Source organism: Moschus berezovskii, chromosome 26 (genome assembly GCF_049115385.1).
Source record: "Moschus berezovskii isolate FMDL1 chromosome 26, NW_MosBer_1.0, whole genome shotgun sequence".
NCBI classification, from domain to species: Eukaryota; Metazoa; Chordata; class Mammalia; order Artiodactyla; family Moschidae; genus Moschus; species Moschus berezovskii.
The window spans coordinates 44,691,291-44,707,975 of NC_142485.1; the positions used below are offsets into that span (position 1 = coordinate 44,691,291).

The window sequence follows — 16,685 nt, forward strand, 5'->3', positions numbered from 1 at the left end:
ATATCTTTAACTTATATGCTACATGGGTACTTCTCAGTCTCTGCTGAGGGCCACGGGAGTGGATGTGGGAGCCAAGAAGGCCAACTGTCAAATCACAGGTCAACTCATTTTAACCAGGGTCATTTCATTAACCTCCTGAAACCACAGTTACCTAATTAAGTAAAAGTAGGACACAGCTACTTTACAAAGCTGCTGTGATGACTCTGCTGCTGCTACTAAGCCGCTTCAGTCGTGTCCAACTCTGTGCGACCCCATAGACAGCAACCACCAGGCTCCCCCAATCCTGGAATTCTCCAGGCAAGAACACTGGAGTGGGTTGCCATTTCCTTCTCCAAAGCATGAAAGTGAAAAGGGAAAGTGAAGTCGCTCAGTCGTGTCCGACTCTTCGCGACCCCATGGACTGCAGCCTACCGGGCTCCTCCAGCCATGGGATTTTCCAGTCAAGAGTACTGGAGTGGGGTGCGATCGCCTTCTCCGGTGATGGCTCTATAAGGTCACAGATGTTAAGCACGTAATGCAGTGTCTAACCCACAGTAGAACACTCAACAAACATTAGTTTCTCTTCTCCATGTTCCCTTAGTTAAACATATAATTGAAAACATCCATAAAATCCTACCTTCTTAAAGAGTCTTCTTCCGAACTCTTATCCACTATTAAAGAAAAAAGCAAGATACATTTTAAATCAACAGAAGAAAAATACAGACTATTAAAACCTCAAGACTGAGGCTTTGTTTAAAAGTATTCATTTCAAACCACACCTAGAGGCCACACTAGAGGAAGGGAACATTGGTTGTACTATACTCGGAGGCCACTAATACCTAAGAACCACGCTTCCCCTTTATAGTCATCAAATGCAAACCAAAAAAAAAAAAAAAAAAAAAAAAAACCAACAAACCAAAGAAAGAACTGCTGTTGACAATGGCCATAATCCTAACCAAACTCCAGGAGACTGACAGAAAATCATGCTATACCATTAACAGAATCAACACTATATGCTGACAATAGCACACTTCAACAGCACAGTGTTTCTGGACTTCCATCGCCTGGAGCACTGAACAGAGACTATAGGTATTTTGCTGGGACATGACAACGTCTCTGGCTCTTCAGTTCAGGATGAAAACGCCCCATCACAGGGAAGCTTGGTCTACAGGCACTGAACTTCAGAGTGCGGTAAAACATGTGAAACAAAAGTCTTCTCTTCCTGGCCCTCTTTTTCAAAGGCAAGAGAACGATGTAGTCATTCCAGGCTTAGAAAGGATAATCTCTTGAAAGGGAAGTGGGGGAGGGCAAAGTGGTGAAGGGGGTCAACTCAGTGGTGAGAATGGGGACTAGACCTGTAGTGGTGAGCATGCAGTAGGGTGCACAGAAGCTGGACTTTTTAAAGAAGTTCTATATATATATATATATATATATATATGCATATACACACTAATATGTTTAAAAAGACTCTCTTGAGACTCTTTCCTTCCATTGCTCAAGAGTATCTGGGCCACACAGAGCAGGATGGGCCACAGAGTACTGTGTGCTAGTGAGGGACATCATTATATCAATCCTCCCCATTATATGGCAAATGTTGATAGGAATCATGCTTTTTCACCTTGGAAGGCATATATCATCACATCCTACGCTGACAAACAAGGGGAGAGAGGGAAGGAGGGAGGGAGCCACGGACTCCGGTGCTGTTGGACAACGTTTCCCAGGGGTCGTCATGGTCTGATGCTGGAGGGATGACTCACAGGCAGTCACTCCACCGGGAGAGGAGCACTGCAAGCTTGAGCCTGGAGGGCAGGGGCAGTGATTTTGAAATGTTTGCACCCTGTGACATCAGAACAATGCCGAGTATATAAAAGACACCTGCAAGTTATCTGTTTAGTGAACAAGTGAACAAATAAATAAGCATGCTTTCTTTGAAAATTTTGTTTAGAAAAATACAGAAATTAACCAGAGGAAACTATTCTATTCTGAGCGTACTGAAGACCAAGACACTGTCATCTCTGCGTCTCCTCTGACTAGTGTACTAAACCAACTTACAGTTCTTTGATAGATGCTTTTGTTGTTCCGTCACCAAGTCGTGTCTGACTCTTGTGACCCCATGGACTACAGTTCACCAGGCCCTTCTGTCCATGGGATTTCCCAGGCAAGAGTACTGGAGTGGGTTGCCATTTCTTTCTCCAGGGGATCTTCCCGACACAGGGATCAAACCGTATCTCCTGCACTGGCGAGGGGGGATTCTTTACTACTGAGCCACCTGGGAAGCCTCCTTGGATTAGATAGAGGTCTACTCAGTTAAAGGGATCCTTGGATACCCTGTACAATGTGCTAGATGCCACACACAGTGGACCTAATGCTGTTTCTGTGAATGCAAAGTACTCTTGTGCTTTTATTAGAACCTGCAGAGTCCCAAGTTGTTCTATGTGAATATCTATTATGATAATCTTTTAACTGATGGCAAGAGAACATCGTGTTCTTACAAAATTATACTGTCATGACAATTGTCCAACACACAAAAGAAAATATCTGGTCCTAATGAAGTCAACCGATCTCACTCTCTCGGGATCTGTAAGGAATGAAGTTGGTAATCTAGACCTGCTTGGTACAACACTAGGCAAAATAACTGGTTCTCAACCAGGCATTGCTTTTCTGCCTTCTGTACTATTGGTAGGTATCTTTCAGAAATAATCTCTCACTACTATGCTGCACACTGGCTCAGCTGTGCAGTTAGTTATGGTTTATTATTTCTTCTCCTACCAGGAAGGGATTATTCAGGTTCCCAGTTTTAATGATGGTAACTATTTTAGTGAGACTAATCACTATACAGTAACTACTACCTATTCATTCATTAAATGCAAACCATTTCTAAAAATGAAAGTTCACTTTCATAAGAAGTCCAATCTGCTATATACACTATGACTGTAGATGAAATATACATCATACTCACTTAATTTGTTTTCTTCTGATTTAGACAAAGATCTAATATAGGACTTTAGGGGCCATATTAAATAGATGGATTTCTTTTCAGACAATACTGTCCTTGATGTTAAATCACCTACAATTAACTTCTGAAAGAATTCTGAATACTAGAGTATAAAGAAATTACTTGAAAAAATAAAATACGCATGCAATTTACACTAATGTTTTCATAGTTCTTTCATTATTGAAACTTCCTCATTCCCACTTTATCTATGGGAGAATCACCAAGAGTAATTTGGTATCAGATGACCTACCTGGGTCGCTATTTTCAGGAGAAGTTTTAGGTCTCTTTTCCTTATAATCAGAAATCATTTGGCGAAAGCTATGTATGAAAAATGTGATAAATAATATTTTAACACTGATATGAAAAACAACTACCAAATTCTTAGATCATTTCAGACAATGTCAGAGATAATATCTAAACTTCAACTGTCCCATACATTTCAAGTTTCTAAGTTCTATAAACTTTTAATTAGCATGCAGTAAAGAAGAAAGTCTAGATAGCATATTAAAGAGCAGAGACATTACTTTGCCAACCAAGGTCCGTCTAGTCAAGGATATGGTTTTTCCTGTGGTCATGTATGGATGTGAGAGTTGGACTGTGAAGAAAGCTGATCACCGAAGAATTGATGCTTTTGAACTGTGGTGCTGGAGAAGACTATTGAGAGTCCCTTGGACTTCAAGGAGATCCAACCAGTCCATTCTAGAGGAGATCAATCCTGGGTGTTCATTGGAAGGACTGAAGTTGAAGCTGAAACTCCAGTAGTTTGGCCACCTGATGCGAAGAGTGGACTCATTTAAAAAGAGCCTGATGTTGGGAAAGACTGAAGGCAGGAGGAGAAGGGGACGACAGAGGATGAGATGGTTAGATGGCATCAACGACTCAGTGGACATGATTTTGGGTAAACTCTGGGAGTTGGTGATGAACAGGGAGGCCCAGCGTGCTGCGGTTCATGGATTCGCAAAGAGTCGAACACGACTGAGCGACTGAACTGAACTGAAAGCAGAAAGAAAAGGCAGATGAAGCAGTCATGAACTCAGGGCAGGACAGCTCCAATAATTAGCTAGAGTCAGCTTGGCTACGAAACATCTCTCGAGTTTGCACATCCCAGCTCTATAACCAGCTGCTCTTTGTTCCTGGAGGAGCTGTTTCTCTGCAGTTCACAGTCTTCCTCTACACAACTGGGATATTACCACCTTATTTCAGAAGAGGATTAATAGGATTTAACGAGATCATATACCCCCAAAATGCTTGCAGGAACAGTCAAAGGATGGGATAATTTGTTCCTGAATGTTACTGCTGGAACGACTTTCGAATTCCAAGCGAATCCCAATGTGTGCTTTTTCATACGTTTAATGTTCAAGTGTTGCATGAAACTGTTATTAATTCTGGTGACTGGCTGTTCTTTGTGGTTTAGGGAATTTAGGGAATCTCAGCTCTTATAGAATGTGTACCTACATTTATTTATAACATATGAATTCACTACATTAGAGAACGGAATGATCCCCCATTATTGCAGCTAATGACACCAAAAGCAGAAAACTAATCACAATCAAGACCTGGCCTGGACCACTACTCTTCCTTCTCTACCTACTCAAACTCTGAACCAGCAGATCTTTCTGACAATGATGTTTAATCTCCATGTTCCTCTCCAATTCACTTGGAAGACATATCCCTACTCTTACAGTGGATACTGGCAAGTTCTAGACAGGGCTTACCTCTCTGAATTCCAACTATCTTACTTGAGATTTAGGGATTTCTGCTGAATGGGTTCCTTATGGGTCAGATTCTGAAAACATTTACGGTGGAGGCAGATAGGAATCCGTTGGAAGATTTTCATGATTACAGGAAACAGATCCCATGAAGGGCCAAGCATAATTAGGGAATCTCAGGCAAGCTGGCACCCACTACTCTGGGAAGGATGACAGGGAACCTGTGACCTAAGGAAAGGTGCCCCCACACGACAGAAAGCCGCCTTGAGGTTCAAGTCTAGATACAAAGGAGAAAGGGATGTCTGCTCAATCCCTGCAGGAGCATTTGATCCTCTCTGACAGCCAAAAATGGTCCCCACTGCCATCTGCTAGCAGAAAAGATAAATAAGAGCCTCAAGGGCACCTCATCGTGAAGATCTAGGCTTACGCGTAGGCTCCACATAAGGTCTCTGAGTGAGGGGGGAAGCCAGGAGGTCCAGCTGCCCGAACTGCGTGCTGGTGCTTTGTTTGCCACTGTGACTGAGCGACAAGCACAGCACACGTGTGAGAACAAAGAGCTCTCACTCTGGAGTCGACGTGTGCATCACCTTAAAGGCTGGGGAACCTGGACCCGCAGGGGCAAAGGTCAGCCGTAAGCCCACTGCAGGATGAGTTTCTTTTTTCTTTCCTTTGAAAATGATTTTAGTAAAGGTCTTTATAAAGCTACATCCAGACTCCAGATCCAGCTGCCAAGCAGACCCTGTCAAGACCGGCTGTAGCAGCAGCGCTGCAGCAGCAGAATCAATGCGAGCAGCAGAATGAGGAGAAATAACTATTTTCTCCCCTCCAAATGACTTCCGGAAGAGGACCGTCTCCTTGATCTTAGGGAATCCGCCGGGTTCTTGGAAAATTCAAGGGGAAACCTAGAGAGAGGCAAGTCCTCAAGGGAAAACACAGGATTTGCTGCTGAACTAAATCTTTCCAGACCCAAAGATCTAGTTAGAAATACCACAACTGTGACACTGTTCGTACGCCATACCGAGAGGTCAGACTTGGAATGAAATGGCTAATGTCAAGCTTTCTCAGGATCAAGGTCTACATGTCCTGAGATAAAGCACTCCAAGCCCACAGCCAAGAGTCACTAATTGGCCTTTGCTTGGCTTTCAGCTCTTGAGGGAGAACATCTCTCCACCATTCTCCAAACTGCCTGCACCAAGCTGGATTCTCACCGGTCATGTAGCAAGTAACAGGTAAAATTATTTTTGGCTGCAGTTTTGTGAGAACTGGCATTTTAATGTGAACACTTACATATTAAAACCACTAGTAACAGCATATCCTTCTGCAGTCCATCCAAAAACATCTTGGGAAAAGATGTCAGCGCCTTGCTGAAGAAGCAATCTGAGGACATTTGCTGATTCATACTTGACAGCAAGCATGAGGGCTGTTCTAAAACAACAGAGAGATGACTTCAGCCTTAGGAAGTTGAGTTAACTTACTTAAACAGTTAATTTTGCTTTACCAAGTGAATGCCTTGCCCTTTCATGAAGAGCTGACCATTTACAGGCTCAAGTGTTCATCTTTTAAAATTACCTCCAAGACTAAAATGAAGGGATGGAAAAGAAGCCTCCTGTCCCACTGGGATGCCAGGTAGCAGCACTTACTATTTCAAAAGTCCCTGGGGGGCCAGTGGGTAAGACTCTAGGCTCCCAATGCAGGAGGCCTAGGTTTCATCCCTGGTCAGGGAACTTGATCCCATATGCTGCAACTAAGAGTTCCCACAACTAGGACCCCACGCAGCCAAATAAATAAATAAATGTTTTTTAAAAATAATAAGAAAGTCCTTGATGGACAAGAAACGATACTGAGGTCACTCATCTGAGGCAGGTGACTATTTAAGGGATGAATTCCCCATTTCCTCCTTAGTCTGACATATTCAGCTTCAAAGTCAGCTAGAGCTTGGGTTAAGGAAAGGTTACTTGCAGGCTTAAACCAAAAATATTGATAATAATGGGAATAAAAATAGTCACGGTGGCAGGTAATGGTGTGGATAAGCATGTGCTAGGCACCTAAAATGAAATACTATATATAAAATCTTTCTCACACACGGGCACATTTGAAAGACACAGTACTATTTGCCTTTGGTATCAGGAAACTTATTTGCTGATGAGAAATAACCCTAATCAATTCCTAGAGGAATTGAACCTAGTCTGAATCTAAAGCCCATCATCTGCATCTGTATCGTCCACCTCTGACTTGTCTTTGTTAAAGGAACTGTTTATCCAATCAAAGCTATCTTTCTTCCTTCTACCTCTATTAAAAAGTATACGAGACAGCAGAAGAGACATAGGTGTATAGGACAGTCTTTGGGACTCTGTGGGAGAGGGTGAAGGTGGGATAATTTGGGAGAATGGCATTGTAGCATGTATATCATCATATGTGAAATGAATCACCAGTCCAGTTTCGATGCATGATACAGGATGCTTGGGGCTGGTGCACTGGGATGACCTGGAGGGAGGATATAGGGGAGAGGGAGGTGGGAGGGGTGTTCAAGAAGGGGAACACATGTACACCCGGGGCGGATTCATGTCAATGTATGGCAAAACCAACCAATATATTAATGGAAAGTAATTTGCCTCTAATTAAAAAAAAATGAAAATATCAAAATGGACTCAAATGAGAAAGGATAAAAACTGATGAGCCCACAGGATCTGCTGACAGTGAGTAATAATCTCGTTTTGTGACTGTCGTTACTTAGTCGCTAAGTTGTATCTGACTCTTTTGCAACCTAATAATATCAGCATGCTTCAAAGAAAGTAATTTAAAGCAAAGAGTTATCCAAAAGACGAAATCAAGTCTTTTGGGTTTACTTTGCATCTTTAAAAAATACATATATAAAAAGTAGAGGTTAAAGAATCCTTTTAAAAGAATGAAGAAACCCGATACTGTCATGAGGTAAACTAAAAAGCAGAACCCATATTTCATAACGCTCCGTTCCGTTCCGTTCCGTCTCTCAGTCGTGTCCGACTCTTTGCGACCTGGTGGACTGTAGCCTACCAGGCTTCTCCGTCCATGGGATTCTCCAGGCAAGAATACTGGAGTGGGTTACCGTTTCCTTCTCCAGGGGATCTTCCCGACCCAGGGATCGAACCCGGGTCTCCCGCATTGGAGGCAGACGCTTTAACCTCTGAGCCTTCATAACGCTAATAAAACTAATTTGAAATCCCTCAGCTATTACAAGATCAACAAAACAAACACACAAAAAACAGGCTGCATATGACATCAGTCAATATTATAAAGGAATATGAATCCTGCTATATATTCCTGCTATATATTGTTCATGATTCCCAGTCAGAATAATTGATTATCTACCTAAGTGATGATGTGTTGATCACAAATGAATCCTCTTATTCATTTAATCTTGATATTACCATCCTAGAACAGCATTAAGGGTTTTAAAAAGAAAATGAACAATGGTACCTTTTCTTCTTACGAACTGCATGTACATTTGCTTTGTTCATTACTAAAAGCTCCACCATTTGCTCTCTCCTTTCACAGATCGCAACTAACAGTGGTGTCAGGTCATCCTGGAAAACAGGGAAAACCATTTCTGATGTATACAGTTAACCTACTTCTAAACTGAAATTAAAATCATGCAATAGATTCTCTGAACTGAAAAATAAAAGTCAGACAGTAAATGAAAGAGAGCCCCCCCCACCATCGCCCTGTGCACCTTCTTTCTCTTTAATATGCTCCTCCCCTGGGCCTTCCCTTGTGGGCCAGTGGCTCAGAGTCAAGCTCCCAATGCAGGGGGTGCAGGTATCCCTTAGCTACTGTATCAACGGCGTATTTTAGGAACAATTCTGAGGTAGAAATATTTAATACTATCTGTAGCATGCATACCCTATCCAAGGATGAACCATGAGCAAACTCAAAAGGCTTCCAGTGCGAATATTGTTCTGTACAAGAACATGCAAAGAGAGAAACTTTTTTTTCAAAAAATCAACTGTGGGAACCCTGTTTTACTGCTTTCTCAGAAATGTCTCCTGGAATTTAATCCTACTCATTCTCTCTTCCTTGCTTGCTCTTTCCACCACCCTTCCTTAAATCAGACGTTCTGGCTGACAGGTCAGCATTAGCTAGATGCTAACTGCACGCAGAATGAGCGCCCTCCCCACCTTATCTTCAAAGACCCTTCCTGATGACTCTCTTGTGATTACCTCCAGACCACCAGGAGGAAGCTTCCAAAATCCTAGAATTCTGGTGTCTGTCTTGCTTTACTGCTCTTAGTTAAAGATTGCAACATAAAATTTCCAATAAATACATGCTCAACATTTTCTCGGGGAGTTGCTCTTCCACGAGCTCTCCCTGTGCTCTTACAATCTTGTGTGCTTGTGAGAATTATTCAGTATGAAACCGCCACAACCAACTTGAAAATTCTAATTTGAAAAATTCAGTCCTGTTCTTAAGAGAGCTTTTAAAATGTGAAATCAATGACAGATTAATTAGACTGTCTTTAAAACCTTCAAATATTTCTCAAAATAAACTATCCGTCAAAAATTGGAAACTCAAATGCTTATGGACGGAAAGCTGATGAGCTGAGAAAGTGAAAAAGCCAGGTGAGACCAGTAACCCCCAAAACACATGTCCCATACAGAAGGGGTGGCCTCTGCACGCAGACCAAACAGTAGGATGGGCGCAAGCGGGTCCGGGTTTGGTCCCTGGAGAAGCCTGAACTTCTGCATGAGCCTCCTGAATTTGAAGTATTGACTCATGGTGTAGAAGTCACTAAACAGATCCAGGGCCATGTTTGCTCTCTGGCCCACTTTTGGTTTATGTTTGCTGTTTCCAAACAGGTGGGTCTAAAGCAAATATTTGTACGTGAAACCTTTCCTTTGTTTAGTATCATATTCACAAAAAGAGTGGGTCCCAATATGTAAAAAATACAGCTATTAAGACTCATAATTCAAGTAAATATAAATTCTTTCAAAAAGACTCAGAATTCACAGTCAAGAATATTACCACTGCCTGTTGAAACTGCAACCTGGCTCTAGAATTCTTCTAGGTTGTTAATCGAATTAATAATGACTTTCCAAGTCTGCTGAAAATAAATGCTTAAAACAATTCCCCTCTGTACTGTTACTAACTTCACGGGTTTTAAAGCTCTCATCTGCCTATGCCAGGGATCAGCAATCCTTGCAAGAGTCTGTCCTGCAGCTGACACCAAAAAAGGCTCATGAGTTACTATTACTGCAGTCAGGAAAACCCTGTTGGTAACAAACATCTGTTGACCTAATGACCTGGACGATAAGTGAAAGTGAAAGTGAAGAAAGTGAAGTCGCTCTGTCGTGTCCGACTCTTTGCGAGCCCATGGACTGTAGTCTACCAAGCTTCTCCGTCCATGGGATTTTCCAGGCAAGAGTATTGGAGTGGGTTGCCATTTCCTTCTTCAGGGGATCTTCCTGATCCAGGGATGGAACCCAGGTCTCCTGCACTGCAGGCAGACGCTTTGGTGCAAAAGCCTTAAAGGGTCAGACTCTACAGACGAATTGACTTCACCATGAGCAAATCTCTAAAGACTCTCGGACCGTCACTGAATGACGAGTGGTTGGAAGGAAAAGGAGCTCTGGTTCAAGCCGATAGACACAGCCAAAGATCCTCCTTTTAATGTCTCAAACACAAGGGCAGAGAAAGAGTCAGGCTAATATCGTTGGAAAGGAGGGAGCTGATGGAAGTAGCTAGCATTGATCAAACTCCAGCGCTTCTAGAGACTACTTTCTTTTGTGATAGGTGCATTTAGAAATTACATATATTCACTCCATAGTTATTCATCAAGGATTGGATCAGGATCTCAGTCAGTTCAGTTCAGTTGCTCAGTCGTGTCCGACACTTTGCGACCCCATGAATCACAGCACGCCAGGCCTCCCTGTCCATCACCAACTCCTGGAGTTCACTCAAACTCATGTCCGTCGAGTCGGTGATGCCATCCAGCCATCTCATTCTCCGTCGTCCCCGTCTCCTCCTGCCCCCAATCCCTCCTAGCATCAGACTCTTTTCCAGTGAGTCAACTCGTCGCATGAGGTGGCCAAAGTATTGGAGTTTCAGTTTTAGCATCAGTCCTTCCAATCAAGGGAATAGTTCTAAATACACACGTCCAAGCGTTCCTCCATTTATTCAGTCAAAATCTTCAAGGAACAACCTAGGTTTATACATTTTTTAAATAAGTTTTCCCAAATAACTGTGGTTCACCAGCAGAATATAGCTGAGAATTAATGCAGCAACCACTCCAGTCTGATCTCTTACTTAAACGGCCAATTCCTTCTCTTATGAGAAGGTTTGAATAAAAAAGAAAAGTGCAAGAGGGAAGAGTCATCAAAACTGCAATTTTTAAAATTTTCCTGGGTACACAGTGGTAGAACAGGGACTAGGAAACCCAAAAGGCAACCTGATCTCATTATTCATAAACCCCTTACTTCCTTCCCATCAAGACATTCTAGATGGGAGAGCAGAGTCTAGACGCTTATCTAAGTGGATGGTTCTGCCAGAATAGGATAATATATCAGTTAATTATTTGTTCTTCTCTCTCAGTTCCCACTTAATTGCCACCTGTTCACTGCCAGTCTATTTTGCTCACAGTCTTCTTAAAACTGGCCCCTAGGCAAGTTTACAAGTCACTCACACTCTTTTTCAAAATAACAACTATTATCCCTGAAAACTGAAAAGCACCTCACAGAAATATATCAACTGAAGGGAATAAAAAGCACAAGCTAAACTCTCGCCACCTGTGGCCCCGTGGCTGGGTCTCGGTGCTCTCAGTAAAGGGGGCCTGGGTTTGACCCCTGGTCAGGAAACTATATCCTACATGCTGCAACTAAGCCCAGCACAGCCAAATAAATAAATATTAAAATAAATAAATCCTCTTCTTGGCATTTCCCAACTGCCAAAATCCCAGCTTGACTTGCACTTTTCACTTGCTCGCTCCTTTTCCTTTCCTTTTGCCCACATTTTTCATAAAATGGGAATTTGTCAACAGCAGCAAGATGTCTATTATGTGGTAAAATGCTTTCATTATGTTTGAATTTTAAGACAAAGTCTATTGAGGCAAATTTGGCTTCACTGGGTTAGTTCAGACTGATTACAAAGAAGAAAAAAAAAAAAAACCTTCAGAGGGAGAAAATATTTGGAAAATGCTTTACCTTTAATAAGCGCGGTGTGATGACGAATACCGGCCATGAACACATAAAGGAATCCTTTCCTCTCTAATGCTTGAGAAATGTCATGATTTAAAGTGAAATCTTAGACAATTTGGTTCCTTCAAAATACTTTCACTCAGGGAAGACTGGAGCTTCCAAACACGGACAACTGAGCCCACCTGTGAGATGGAGGGAGTCCCTGGTGGGGCTGCAGAGGCCGAACTTCACGTGCTTCGTGAACAAAGAGCAGGAGGGGCAGCTCCCCAGGCAAAGCTGCAACCCCGCCGAGCAGCTCCCTGGGGCTGAGCGTGGAAGACCCTGAGGTGTAAGTGAACGCCCTTGATGGGTGTCAAACATGACCTGACCCGCCTAGCCGGATCTCAGAACCCGGGGTCCTGGAGGGCTCAGGGCTCCAGGCCTGCTGCCTCCCAGGCCCACTTGCACTCACCCAGCTCCCCCTGCTGGGCACTGGGTCTCCTTCCTCCTCTGCCCATCCCCAGCGGGGCACATTCCCTGAGCCCCTGTAGACAGCCAGTCCCCACATCACTTCACTCCCCACAAGCCTTCATTTCCTGTGGGCTCGGAGCCTACCACTCACTCCCACGCACATTCTAATGGGAAAAGCTTCCTTCTGGGGTAGAACGGTGGCTGGCAGACAGAGCTCTGCCCTTTGTGGGGGCACCAACTTTTTTCACCCCTGCCCCTGACTCGGGTTTGCAACTGTTTCCATGGTAACAGCGCCTCATGGGCACCAGTCAGTTTACCTATTTACATACTGTTGTAAATAAAACACTTGTAGATTAAGAAAATGCTTCACAAACATTTGATAAATAAAGCTAGCTGACTGATACCTTGTTCCTGGCGTCGATATAGGCATTGTAGGAAAGCAGCTTTGCTGCGAGTGATAAATTGTGGCAAAAGACAGCGTAGTGGAGAGCAGTGTTGCCACAGACATCCATGACATCTGGGTCGGCACCACGCTCCAGCAGAAGAGTCGCACACTCCTCCTCTTGGCATTCTACGGCCTGTCAGTGTTGTGCCGAGAAACAGTGTAAATTCTAGGAATGCAAAGTAAACAGTCCACAAGCTTCCCCAGTTCAGTTCAGTTCAGTCGCTCAGTTGTCTCCGACCTCCGCGACCCCATGAATCACAGCACGCCAGGCCTCCCTGTCCATCACCAACTCCTGGAGTTCACTCAAACTCATGTCCACAGAGTTGGTGATGCCATCCAGCCATCTCATTCTCGGTCGTCCCCTTCTTCTCCTGCCCCCAACATTTCCCCTATATTTCAATGAGATAAAGTCATTTTCAGTCTCAGTGGTTAAATTGCATCCATCTCATGGGGACATGGTTTGCTGCCCCACACCTTCATCAGCGCCGTCCTGTTTTCATGATCACCAAGGTTAAGCAGGCATTTTCTCTCCAGGAGGACAGTGACCACCGCTGAATGGCCATTGGCACAGGCCAAGTGGAGGGCAGTCCTACGAAAGCAAGAGCAGGTTTTGGAAACTGTAGTGTAACTGTTTCAAAACAAACAACTGTTCATGTGACTGAAAACACTCAATAGCATGGTACCCCTTTCTCTCTAAAACAAATATTTTGTTTTCTTCTGGAGAAAGAGCAGCATATATTAGCTTTAGCTCCTCTCACACAGCAATGAAAGAACAGTCTACTTGAACAGAATGCGCAAGACCTCGAGACTCAGCTCAACTTGGGTTTGACCTTGACTTTCACTCTGTCACTCAGTAGCTGCCACTTAGCCTCTCTGTGCCTCAGTTTCCTAATCAGCAAAATGGAGAGAGAGTAGCAGTTATCTCACAGGACACCTCTGCGATTCTTCAGTGAGATCCATGCACAGGGTTCAGAACTGTTCCTGGCACAGATAACAGCTAGTAATTGTTAGATTATATTATCAGACTTACTACTATTGCTGTTGCTGCTGCTAAGTCACTTCAGTCGTGTCCGACTCTGTGTGACCCCTTAGACGGAAGCCCACCAGGCTCCCCCATCCCTGGGATTCTCCAGGCAAGAACACTGGAGTGGGTTGCCATTTCCTTCTCCAATGTTACTATTACTACTTTTTTATAAGGACAACATCTGAATGAAGTCAAAGGATGTTACACCTCCTTTGCAGATATGTTTTGAGGGTTAGAGACAACCTTGTACTTCGATGATTCTAATATGCTCATTTTCTCACATTTTAACGTCTCTGACATTGGAACATAATGTATAATTCACAGTCTTTACAACTATAAATTGTAGCATTTTTGTTTGTTCATTTCTCGTTTTTCCTGTTGGTCTAATTACCATGAGGTGTTTTCACCTGTTTGCGTTAGAGATGATGTATCTTATATGTTATTATATAATACAGGTGCACAACACAGTGATCCACAATGGTGAAAGGTTGCTGCTGCTGCTAAGTCACTTCAGTCGTATCCGACTCTGTGTGACCCCATAGACGGAAGCCCACCAGGCTCCCCCGTCCCTGGGATTCTCCAGGCAAGAACACTGGAGTGGGTTGCCATTTCCTTCTCCAATGTGTGAAAGTGAAAAGTGAAAGTGAAGTTGCTCAGTCGTGTCCGCCCCTTAGCGACCCCATGGACTGCAGCCTACCAGGCTCCTCCATCCATGGGATTTTCTAGGCAATAGTACTGGAGTGGCTTGCCATTGCCTTCTCCGGGTGAAAGGTTAGACTGCCTTTAAAGTGACGATAAAATATTAGCTATATTCCCCATGTTGTACAATATATCTTTGTAGCTTGCAGGATTTTAGTTCCCTCACCAGAGAGCAAACCCTGGACCCAGAGCAGTGAATCTTCACCACTGGACTGCCAGGAAATTCTCAAGATTCCCTTGACTTCTGAAAAGGCTGAAAGTTGTCACAGGACACCGATCCTCACGAAAAATCCTAAAATAAGCTGAAAGTGACCAGTGATTTTTATCTGTGCCACATTCCTATTAGTGCCAGAAAGACAAGCCCTGTGCTCGTTCGACTTCCCTACAGACAGCTTGAGCTACAGAGATTTTTAAATTTGGAGGGTTGCTAAATCAACTTTCAGATTTTTTTTTCTTTACTTTTTTTTTTTTTTTTGGTGCCAAAACCCAGGAAACTCCAGAATTCTTGCCTTTGAAATCATTCTTAGAAAGGTCTCTGGGGTGGGATATATGTATACTTACAACTGATTTATGATGTTGTACAGCAGAAACCAACACAACATGGTAAAGCAATTACCATCCAATTAAAAAAATATTAAGGTTAATAAGAAGCAGAACGAGAAAAGAGAGGTCTTTGTCAGCACACAAAAAACATATAAATAGGAATTTCCATTTTCTTCTGGTACTTTTCTCACCCTATGTATTTAAAAGTTTTGATCTATACTCCATCTGAAACTTTTTGGTGAGATAAAAATCCAGTTACTTTTCTCTAAATAGTTATCAGGTTATTTCTCCACCATCTACACATAGTTTATCTTCTCTAATAGAAAATGTCATCAAGCAAATTTTGATATCTAAAAGGGCAAATCTTTGTCTACTATACAAAACTTTCCGTTTCATCACAAGTAAAGACAGCATGTGTAACCCCAAATCTTTAAAACCATGATATGTTTATTTGGTTTAAATATGGGAAGGCCATATATCCTAAGAGAATGCCTTCCTATTCAAGGACACAGTCAGCTTCCTACTTCAATGCTGTCTTCTAAAAGGTCCTTCAGCAAGGAACATATACACAGAAGTGTACACTGATATAAAACGGATACTGAATTGTATCCGAAGAATTTTTAACCCAGAAGTTGACCTGTCATGGGGATTATTTTTCTCACTACGCAGTTTTCTGTAATATATAACATTATGGTACAAAAATGTGTACATTAGATGCTGACAACATCAAAAATCTGTCCATTGCCAATATCCACAATGGACGATCCATGGGAAGAAGAGTTTTCACAAATCGCATGGGAAAAACAATGTGAGAGCCGGGGAGTTCCAGAAGATTTCTTGAGGGCGATAGAACTTGAGAGTTCTTACTCATGAGTACATCATGTTAACGCATGCATAATGACAAATAAAAAGGAGGAGGAAGAAGAAGAAGAAGAAACAAAGATGCTATTCATATTTTATTTCAGTTCTGTGATTACTGACATTCAGTTAAATAACTTTTCAAATGACCAGTAAAGTGCTCTCTAAGGAAAATTATAAGCCGGTCCGAAACCAGTTAAGGCTTTTGCAGCCTATCAAGCCTGTGGGGCGCTGGATTCCACAAAGGTGTCTGCGAGCCTTGTGGGGAAACTCACAGGAGGGACCCCTGCCAGCCCCTTCCACCCTGCTTACCTGTTCATCTTGTCCCTGTCGTTTAGGCCATTCTTTCTGAGCAACAGAACCTGCTGCACTTTGGTTACATTGCCTACGCTGGCAGCTTTGTGGACCTTTCCAAGGTCCTTGTCTCAGATGTGGTACCCGGGCTGGAAGTTGGTTCCATGATTACCTCTGTCTCTCCCCGGGCTGATGGAGGAGCCGAAGGGCAACACGCCCTTCTTACTCCTGTAGCCCCAAATCTTCATTGCAGAGCCTACAGGCTCCAAGCACATCTCACCTCCCCCTCGGCTTGTCACAGTCTCCTAAACCCAACACGAGCACTACAGGTAAGCCAGAGCCGTCCCACCACAACCTCCCAGCTGGGAAGCTCAACGGTTTGGAATCTTTCATCCCAGAATGATCGTTGCTAAGCGACACCTCTAAACACATTGCCCGGGTGCCAGAATGCCCAGTGTGCATGTGCAAGAACTGGAAGTGCATTTTTCAAAAGAAAGAAACAGTATCAATAAACCTTGCCTGG

General features: G+C 43.2%; 1 pseudogene; it reads right to left on the minus strand.

Moving 5' to 3' along the window:
* The window catches only part of LOC129537496 (ankyrin repeat domain-containing protein 26-like), a 34,443-nt pseudogene extending 18,006 nt beyond the window's left edge, over nt 1-16,437 (minus strand).
* Nucleotides 16,438-16,685: the final 248 nt, after the last annotated feature.